Below are 9,360 nucleotides of genomic sequence, written 5' to 3' on the forward strand. Positions count from 1 at the left end.
CCAGGCAAAACTTCCAATAATTCTTGGGAAGTAAAAAGAAGAAACATGCATTTTCAAAAAGTTACAATTATTCTGGTAGCAAAAGAAGTCCTCTTACTCTGAGATACTTACTTATAAAATTATGGTGACGTACATAATGGTAGTATATAAGCCCCCCTGGTTCTTATTCAGGAAAGATAACTGCAATTAAGGTGTTTTTTTTCCCTATGAAATATAAGTATCTGGGAAATACTAGTCTATCTTTAGTAAAGATTAGACAAGTAATTTGGGGAGGCTAAAGCAGGACTGGTGGATGTTGCTACTAAAAAAAGTTGCGATTTTTTGCTTTTTGTAGTTAAGGAAACAATTCGTCTATTCTATCAATTCAGGTGAGAAAAGTCCTGTAGGCAAAAAGAAAATAATAATAAATGGAGTTCTAATCAACAGAGAAGAATGAAGGGCACTGGAGTATTAATTGGTCTAATATGAAGTTTTTTATTTCTGAGCAATAAAACAGATCTTAATCACATTTTAAAAATTCAGATCAAAAGGTACTCTTAACAGAATGCATGGACAAGCCAGAGCAGATTAATGACAGGGCCTTGAATGGAGCCACGCTGTGTAACTCTCAGGGAAATTTTTTTCCTGTGACCCAGACTAATTCTAGAAAAATATAAGCCTTTTAATGTTTTCCCAAAACTCTAGAGCTACCTTTTATGTCAGATACTAACCTGGTCACTAGTAATGTTAGACTTTTCCCTTAACTGGGTTTCACATATTTCTAATTAAATTCATGTATTGTTTTAAAGTTTATGTTATTTTTGAAAGAGAGTGCAGAGGAGGGGCAGAAAGAGAGGGGGAGAGAGAGAATCCCAAGTGCAATCCCGACTGTCATTCACCAGTGAAGAAACGGAGTTGCAGAAATGTTAAGAAACCTGACACTGGGTCCCTCAACTAGTCTGTGACATAGATCTTTAAACTTGAGATTTCTGATTAATTAAAAAAAAAAAAAGAACCTATTACAGGCTGGGGCACACACAGCTCTTCAGTGACTATTAGGTCATTTCCTTTCATCCCCTCTCTGCCCCTGATTAAGGGGCACCCTGATTTAAGAAAATGCTAAATTTAACATGCATCAGACCTCGTGATTCACAAAGTGTATTTACACGAGATAAATAAGACATATATAAAATGCAAGAGTAACTAGACAGGTGTAAACAGTGTGGATAAAAAGCCGTGGGATAGGTATCAACTCTATCTACCTTTGTGGATCTGCTTAGAACCTTGTGTTTGTGCTCCGGAACTGGGCCCCTGAGGGATGGGAGCCCCTCTCCTGGATCACTTCCTGAAGAGGACGAGAACACTAATGTGAAACCACGGGTTTCCTGCCACAGGAGTGTGGGAACCTCACGAACGCGGCGTCACAAAAACACTTAGTTGGACGCCAACGCCGGAGGGAGTCCCTGCCGGTACCCAGGAAGCATGACGATCAAGGCTTGCTCGCAGGCACCATCCCAGCGATGCCCCCCTTCTCTGGGCTTTCCCCTGGGAACGTCCGGAGGACCTCTGCCCCCCACCCTGCCCCCCACACCCCACAGGCTACATGCCGGGGTGGCTGCTCAGACACGGCCTGCCTCGTTCTCCCTGATAACCCCTTCTTGCCAGATGTCATGGCCTCTTTCACTCTGTTAAGAGCAGCCTAGGGACACTTTCTCGACACTGCTCGGGGAGGCACCTCTGTTTCTTCTCTATTAAATCCTCAGAGTGATGTAACCCTCGCTCTGCATTTCACTCAATTCTAATTTTTTAAAAGTAGGCCTGGTTCTTTCCTTAGGAGGAAACTGGAAGCTTCCCATCCTCCCAGCTGTACCTTCAGCCCTACCTTGTCTGCTGATCCACAGGCTCCTTCTCTGGCACAGGAATGGTTTCTCCAGGACAGAAGAGAAAATCCATAAAACCACTTAACCTCTCTCAGCCCGTCCTAGTGGAAGCTGTAAGAAATCAGACCCCTCATGAACCACTTGTCTTCTTTGGAATATAATAAGGTGTGTGTGAGATTCAGCAAGAAAATCAGCATCTGTGGACATCTTATGTACCTGGGAAATAGAAATGTCGGGGCCGACCGGTGTTGCACTGCAAAGAACACTGTGAAGCGGGAGGGAGGGTTGTCCTACTCTGAGTAGGAAAAGGGTGTTGTTCGAACGCTGCCCAGGGGTCGGGGAAACACACAAAGAATGACCTTTATAGTGTCTCAGAGACCTTGACACAAGAAACTGGGCAAGAATCCTAAGCTATATCGTGAAGTCTAAATTTCATGTGCTGCCTGCATCTCCAGCTTCACAGGGCTCCGAAGGCCCGGCAGGTGGTGTCCTGCTGCGGCCAGATACACTCCACACCTAATGCATATGCCTCCCCACAGCCTAGTCCCTTCTCTCAGCTGGACAGCTGCCTTCCGCCTGGTCATCAGCCTAATGGGCTTCGCTTCCCTGACAGCCCGTGGAAGTGTTCTGGTAAGCCGATCACACCCTCCTGTATCGACCAGAGAGCACCTCACCTGCTCGTTACAACAGAGCCCACCTCCTACGGCCCCGACTCTGGATTGTATCCCCATGTCCCCCTGCATAGCTTCCGGTGTCCTCTACTCCTGGAATGTGAGTATGGTGACCAGTGTTGAATGTCATTGTCATGTGTTTGCCCACCTTATACTGTTCAGAGCATGTGAGCCTCCCTCACCAATGGGGGCAATAGGAGGTAATCAGAACACAAGCCTGTACTGGAATGTCAGAAACATACATTTGTTTTTTAGTGTTTGTTTATTTTTGAGAGAGAGAGAGGATGCACAAGCAGGGGAGGGGCAGAGAGGGAGACACAGAATCTGAAGCAGGATCCAGGATCTGAGACATCTGCACGGAGGCAGATGCAGGGCTTGAACCCATGAACTGGAAGATCATGACCTGAGCCGAAGTCAGATGCTTAACAGACTGAGCCACCCAGGCACCCCAGAAACATACATTTTTAAGAGCAAATCTTTTCAAAATAACTTTTTAGTTAAAAATTAATCCATTGTAGTCACTGGGAGAGTATCTAGGTAAAACGCATACATGAACATCAAGAAATCGTGTACACAGGAATCAACGTCATCACAGCATTTTGCAAGAGCACATTAAACACATTAGAATAGTTATTTATTAGGATGCTGGGGAGTGAGAGGTGGATACAGAGATAATAGGCAATAAACAATTCACTAAACAAGAGAGGGGCCATAGACTCTACACCATAATGGGCTATGGAGTGAAGACAGGACCAAGAAACCTCTCCTATTCCAGGAACTCCTTGCTCAAAAAAGCCAGTAATTCATGCACATGGTGAATGTCCGTGTGCATTTTAAAAATGGCTCTTTGTTTTCTGTCTTGGAAACCGATTAATTTTTATACATCAATCTTATGACCAGTAACTTCATTAACCTAGTTTATGTTCTCTAATAGTGTTCAATGTCATTTGCTAGGCTAAAGATCTCTGGGAATGCAAACTGATCGTCCGCAAATAAAGATAATCATCCTGTTGCCTCCTTTCTCATTTGTTTTCCTCATATTTCTTTCTCTTCTCTAATTGAAATGGCTAGTACATCTGAAGCAATGTTAAATAATCAATGACAGTGCCTCCCTTTTATCCTTTTATGAGAATGCTTCCAGCACTTAATGATTAAGGATGCTGAATGGTGTTTTATAAATATTCAGCTTTCTACTTCATTATCAAGCAATAGAAATATTCTTACAGTCATGGTAAAGGAGCATTTTATTAGGACCTGTGTTTTGTTTGTAAACCAGGAATGGGAGGTGGGTTTTATCACATGTCATTGTTCTACCTCTGGAATGAATTGTGTGGCTTTTCCGCTTAGGTCTCTTCTTAAAGTGACAGAGTTATCTGTGTTATCGTTTTGAAGATGGAGAGTGTATTTTTTAAAATTAATTTTGAGAAAGACAGAGACAACATGAATGAGGAAGGGGCAGAGAGAGAGGGAGAGAGAATTCCAAGCAGGCTCCACACTGTCAGCGCAGAGCCTGACATGGGCCTAGAGTGAGATCATGACCTGACCTCCAACCGAGAGTTGGATGCTTAACTGACAGAGCTGCCCAGGCACCCCACAGAGCGTATTTTATAATATGAAATGCAAGCAGTCTAAATCTGTCGCTGTTCTCAAAGTAGCATGTTGAGGTGTATTACTACATGAGCATGCAAGTCTAATAGAAATAGATGCCCAGTGAACTTTGGACGTCCATATACGTGTGGCATTGCAGGTGCTTCATTTTTGTATCACTCCATTTTGAATCAAAGGAGTGATTCCTTTGGAAAAGCTGGCTCATACCTCAGCCACATTTCCCCCAGAATACCCATCACTATTATGGCCCCTTTGCTTATGGTACAGTTTTAGTTCTGTGCAATCAACAGCATGGCTATCTGTTTCCCCAAGAGGAGCCGCTTCGATGCCTAAATTTTGTCCTGATTATGAACCACATGATATATTCATCTGTGTTTACACTGTAAATTTTCTTCAATGCTTTCATGATTTATTCAGAATTTGATGTTTGGGAGCAATTACTCTGATAGAAAACCTATAAGCTTTGTGAAGGCGGAGACAGCATCTGTTTTATCTCCAGGGACTTCCCAGCACAGAACTTGGTACATAGAAGATGCTCAATAAATATTTGATTATCTCGTTTGAAATTGTTTTGAAACATGGGTTTTCATTACAGAGGTTATACGGTTGTATCTTTAGAAAATACTAATTTTATAGGAAACTGTCTTTGAAAGTGCTATAAGGATGCTGTAATACTATTACTATCCTCCATGCATTTTTCCAGCTTTATTGAGACACAATTGACATTGAACACTGTAAAAGTTTAAGATGTACAGCATGTTAATTAGCCACACTTATATGCTGTGAAATGGTTACCAGCCTGGTGTTAGTGAATGCCTTCATCCTCATATAGTTATCTTATTTTGTGTGTGGTGACAATGTTTAAGACCTATTCTCTTAGCAACTCTCTTGTATCTAACACAGTATTATTTACTCTAATCACCATGCTGTGCGTTATGTCCCCAAAACTTGTTTTATAACTGAAAGTTTGTAAGGGCTTTAAAAGTGCTTCTATGGCTAAGATTTTCTTCCTCTTTAAAGTGAACAAAGCATGTTTATATTTTACTTCAATTGATTTACATCCAGAAACTTGGAGGGGAGTATCCTTGGTATTCTATTTTGAACGTGAAACAAGTCATCACAGAGATGAGGGAATTTACACAAAAGCACTAACTTGGTAATCCCGGAGAAAACATTCCCAGCAATTTGAAGCCCCAGATCTCTGAATCTTGCACTAAATGTCTATTTTTATGAAACATCCCTGTTCTTTTTATTTCCATCTCTAAATGCTACATTCATAAGAAAATAATATTTAAAATAAATACTAAAGTCAATCAGAAAACCAAAAGGATAGACAGGTCACAAAACAACAGTGTTTGGTCTAAGGGCAACTACATAGAAGATGGTAGAAGTTTATTATTGGCAGAAAAAAGGTGCATTTGAGATGCTTTAAAAGAAGAGAAAAATAGTATTGAACAATTCCAATGAAGAAAATCACCAGAAAAAATTAAGGTAATGCATTTATGAATAATCCCTCAGCATAGAAAATACATTTCATCTTTGCTTTTCTTTTGCCTAGAGCAATTAATATTTGGCATTTAGAAGGTGTTCAAAAATGTTCTACTGATTGCTGAATAAATAATCATAATAATTTACTTCTAGGTTTATGTAAAACGGTTTGAAAGCACAGTAAAATTTCAAAATGTATGTGTTAGGTTCAGTCTATTATTATTACAAAATCACCAGTGCCTTAGTTATAATAACTTGAATATTATTCCCATAATGCATCACTAAGAAGTCAGTTTTTATTTATTTTTGTGGTCTTAAAGAAGGATAATACACAATTTTTGCATATAGAGTTTGGTATTTAACTCCCGGGTTTTTATGACTTCCCTCTGGACTTCCTGCTCTTGTGATTCCCATCTGAGGAGTAAAATAATCTCCTATGACTACTTCTTTTGATGTGACCTTTCTCTTATGCCATGTACGCCTCAGAAAGTACAACATCAGTAGAAACCCAGACTCTGCAGCTCAACAAACTCATTCTAGTTACAGAAATTAAAAATAAGTATGGATACAGCAAATAATGGAGAAATTGGTGTCATTCCATTTAGAATGATATGATCTCAGAGTTGTAAGGCAACATACACTCGGTTTATTCCAATGACTCATAGAAGGCATAAAGGTGCACCATAATAGCCTTCATTGAATGGTTTGGTTTCTAATTTTTATTTTACTTCATTTGAGGTTTTAAACTGCAGTGAGAATTCTTGCTTATTTTATCAAGTCAAATAATTCAAAGTATAAAGTTAATAATCTGCAAAAACCCACCCCTCTTTACAGTCCTCCTTTGGAGCAACTATTATTAATAGTTTGGCATATATCACTTCACATCTTTTTTTTACACTTAGGCAAACATCAATAGGCATACTCAGAATTACTTTCAAATATAAGTCATTCTGACCTTGAATGAAACATGACCTTTAAGAAACTTCCTAAAATATTATTTTACCTAAGAGACTGACATCTATATTAATACATAATTATTTTTTAACAGACAAATTTCATTTTAGAAGAATTGTGCCCTGGGGTGCGTGGGTGGCTCAATTGGTTAAGCGTCTGACTTTGGCTCACATCATGATTTCACGGTTCCTGAGTTTGAGCCCCACACCCGGCTCTGTGCTGGCAGCTCAGAGCCTGGACCCTGAGTCTGATTCTGTGTGTGTCTCTCTCACTCTGTCCCTCCTTGCTTATGCTCTGTCTCTCTGTCTCTCACTCAACACTAACCATTAAAAATTTTTTTAAAAAAATTGTGCCTTTTGATTTTCTCTGTGCATAATCATGCTTACTATAAAGGAATTGTAGTTTACCTTATACAAAACACTAACAATTTTTAAAGTGGTTTTTAAAATACCTATTAAGTAAATACATGACATAAACATCTATGTTTAACTTTTACATTTCCATTTAACTTTATGGTTTTATAGTACTACGGAATTAAATTTAGGATCATGGTAAGAATCTCTCTCTCAGTGCTCCAATTCAACACTGTTTTGTATCAAGACAGATACAAAACAGCATTAGAAAGAAAAAAATTGACGACCTATTTATTAAGTTTATGATTGCTATAAAAATCCAAGAGCATCAACACTTACATGTTTACAATCAGTATAAGTTCCACAATGTTATAAAAGAGCAATATGCAAAAATCATTTTTTGTACACCAGCAACAATTGATTAGAACTTATAATTAAATTGAAATGAATCATATTGATAAGAGAAAAAAAGGCAATTCGATATACAGTAAAACCTTGGTTTGTGAACATTTTTCTTTCTGGAAACATGCTTGTAATCCAAAGCACTTGTTGTTAAAGCGAATTTCCCCATAAGAAATCATGGAAACTCAGATGATTCATTCCACAACCCACAAGTATTCATATAAAAATGATTACGATATTGTAATATAATACAAGATAATAAAGAAAATACAAAAGAAAAAGAAACAAATTAGCCTGTACTTACCTTTGAAAACCTTCCTGGCAGTTGTGACGGAGACAAGAGACAGGAGGGTTATTGTGTAGGACAACTTTCACTATCATTAATGGAATCACTCTATTGGCTCAATGGAATCATTTTCTTTTTGTGTAACTTTAACAAGGAACCTATCCAATGACACTTGATTTTGCCTCCTTTTGGGGATTTCGCAGAAATGTGACCATTGCATTGATGATCACCCACAATCCCACAGGAAGAGTGAGAAGGAAGAACCATTGGCTCATTTTGATCATGTGACATTCAGTGTCACATAATATTCTTATTGCAAGACATCACTCGTTTATCAATTTAAAATTTATTTAAAATGCTTGCTCGTTTTGCAGAACATTCACAGAGCATGTTACTCATAATCAAAGGTTTTACTATGCTTCAAAGCAATTATGCAAATCCTATACGGATAACATTTTACTGAAAGATACTAAATAACTATCTCAAGAAATGAAGAGCTTCCAGGTTCTTAGGTAGAAAAACTTAAAATCTTATAAAGTTAGTTATCCACTAATTACTTTATAAGAATCCAAATCCAAACATTGCTTTTTTCTTTTGGAACTACCCAGTGATTCTACAGTTTATACGGAAATCCAAAAATCAACAACACCCTCTTACAAAAGAACAAGGTGAAAGGAAATGGTGACGCCACTCCCACTAAATCTCAAGGTTTCAGAGAATGACAGAATGTGCTGTTTACACAGGGTTATGTAAATGGACAAAACAGACTCATCTATGACAAAGTTGGTGTTACTCAACAAAGAAAGAATGGACCTCACACCAACTTGTTCTGCTAAGACAACTGTATATCTATCAAGAAAAAAAAAATAAAATGGGATTCTTGCCGCTTTCAAGATACAAACTTAGCGGCAAAAACCCTTCAAAAAATTTAGACTGTGTTTATTCTATCAGAGACTTCTTAAATGCACCACAAAGGATACAACCATAAAGTAAACTGTTGATAAAGTCGACTGTCTAGATAACTTCTCTGCATCAAAAGTTTATCTAGAGACATACAGAGGACTATTTACCTAGAGAAACATACTCATTTGAACAAAAAACCTCTATCAGACTGTGCACTGTAGCATTGCTTGCCATGGTAAAAGATTGAAAAATTAAAATTTAGTTTCCATCCACAGAAGGATGGATATATAGATTGCAGTGTATTTATATAATGTGATACCATACAGCATATAAACCAATCTTAACTAAATGTTCAATATGGATAAGTATCAAAAAGAAAATACTGGGGGCACTTGGGTGGCTCAGTCTGTTAAGCAGCTGACTTTAGCACAGGTCATTATCTCACAGTTCAGGGGTTCAAGTCCCACATCGGGCTCTGTGCTGACAACTCAGAGCCTAGAGCCTGCCTCAGATCCTGTGTCTTCCTCTCTCTCGGCCCCTTCCCCACTCACACTCTGTCTCTGTCTCTCTCTGTCTCTCTCTCTCTCTCAAAAATAAAATAAACATTTTTAAAAACTTAAAAAAAGAAAATACTGAATAAAAAATCAAATTGTGAGAGCATATGTAGGATATATACCATTTACATAAAAGTTATACCATGGTAAAGAATGAGATTATTTGTTTCTTCACAGACAACGTCACAGGATAACTTAAAAGTGTTAAAATATTCTTAAGCACATTGAACACTAAATTTAAGACAGAAGTTTCTTTGAAAGTGGAAGAAAGGAGAGGAGGAG

Source organism: Crocuta crocuta, unplaced genomic scaffold, assembly GCF_008692635.1.
Source record: "Crocuta crocuta isolate KB4526 unplaced genomic scaffold, BGI_CrCroc_1.0 scaffold831, whole genome shotgun sequence".
Lineage (NCBI taxonomy): Eukaryota > Metazoa > Chordata > Mammalia > Carnivora > Hyaenidae > Crocuta > Crocuta crocuta.